General features: G+C 42.4%; 1 pseudogene; it reads right to left on the minus strand.

Moving 5' to 3' along the window:
• Positions 1–209: 209 nt before the first annotated feature.
• Positions 210–883, minus strand: LOC138156153 (cAMP-dependent protein kinase type II-beta regulatory subunit-like; annotated as a pseudogene).
• Between the last annotated feature and the right edge of the window lie 581 nt (positions 884–1,464).

Here is a 1,464-nt window from a genome sequence, read left to right on the forward strand (position 1 = left end):
TCTTCTTCTCCTTCTCCTCCTTCTCCTTCTCCTTCCTCTTCCCCATTCCCTCCTCCTCCTCCTCCTCCTTCTTCTTCTTCTTCTTTTTTTTCTTCTTCTTCTTCTTCTTCTTCTTCTTCTTCTTCTCCTTCTCCTTCTCCTCCTCCTCCGACTTCCTTTCCTTCTTCTCCTTCTTTTTCTTCAGATGGTCATCCTGGTGATAACTATGATCAAACCTCATTCTCACCAGGAGAAGTAGCAGTGAACATAGCAGCTCTGGGTGTATTGTAAATTAAGGTTAATTCACCAAAGCTTCCATGATTATCATAGTTATCAACACACCTTCCAAATCGTCATGCTTCACAACAATATATTATTGTGTCAATTACATAAAAGTTGTCACCATCATCCCCTTCTACATACTCACCTTTCACCAGCTTTTCAAACATGGCATCCAATAGTTGAAACATCTGCTCTAAATCTAAGTTCTTTTAAAAGGAATGTCTTTGCCTAACTCCTATAATTTATTTCTTTGATATATCTATTTTCAGGTGTATAAGAGATTAAGAAAAATCCAAGTGATATTAACAAAGGTGATGATGGGGTTTCATTCAACATGCCATATATTCCTGGATTCTCCATCATCTTCTTCTTCATTTGGATTGTAAGCTTCTGCACACACTGATGAATGTCTGGTATAGCTATTCATCACTGGCACATTGAGCACCCCTGAGTTCCTGAACTCCTCCTCTTCATCCTTCTCCTCCCTATTCTCAGACTTGGTCTGAAGTGGCTCCTTTAAAAGGTGATCCCCCAACTGGTGGTGCCTCTCCGAGTGGTTTGGCCAAAGCCAGGTCATCAGTTCCAGGGCCTCTCTTATGCCAGTTCTCTTGTCAAATATCATTCAACCTTTGCTAGAAGACTTCCAGTGAGAAGGAGGTCCCAAAAGTGCCCATTTCAAAATTGTTTGTAGCATCTGTGTGCTGAGAGATCTGGAAGCAGCCACTGCTGCTGATTCAGTCACTCCCAAAGCCTGCACCTAGTTTGATGGGACAGGGTCTCTGCTGATGCAGCCTGCAGTAGACTGCCCTGAACTTTTATCCCATTGCAACATACCTTTCCTGCCAAACTTCCAAGTTATCTTGGATTGGAAAATTGTTTCACCCTGCCCTTTTGTGGGTTCTGTCATTCCAGAATTTGATTTAGGGCATTGTATTTGTTTGTTTGTTTATTTAATTTAAGCAATCTGGGTTAAGTAACTTGCTCAAGGTTACATGCCCAGTTATTTCTGGGTGTGGTGCTAAGTATCTGAGCCCGGATTCAATCCCCAGGTCATCCTGACTCTGGGGCCAGTGCTCTTACTCTATGAGCCACCTGGCTGCCCCAGTTTAGGGCATTTTAAAAAATTTCTTTGGAGTGTTTTTCAGGAAAACTCAGGCAAGTTCCTGCCTTCTCTCCCCAATCTTGGATCTGTTCCTGATGAAA

This window comes from Petaurus breviceps, unplaced genomic scaffold (assembly GCF_028583685.1).
Source record: "Petaurus breviceps papuanus isolate PSGF00001 unplaced genomic scaffold, PetGlider_PUasm1.0 154, whole genome shotgun sequence".
NCBI lineage: Eukaryota > Metazoa > Chordata > Mammalia > Diprotodontia > Petauridae > Petaurus > Petaurus breviceps.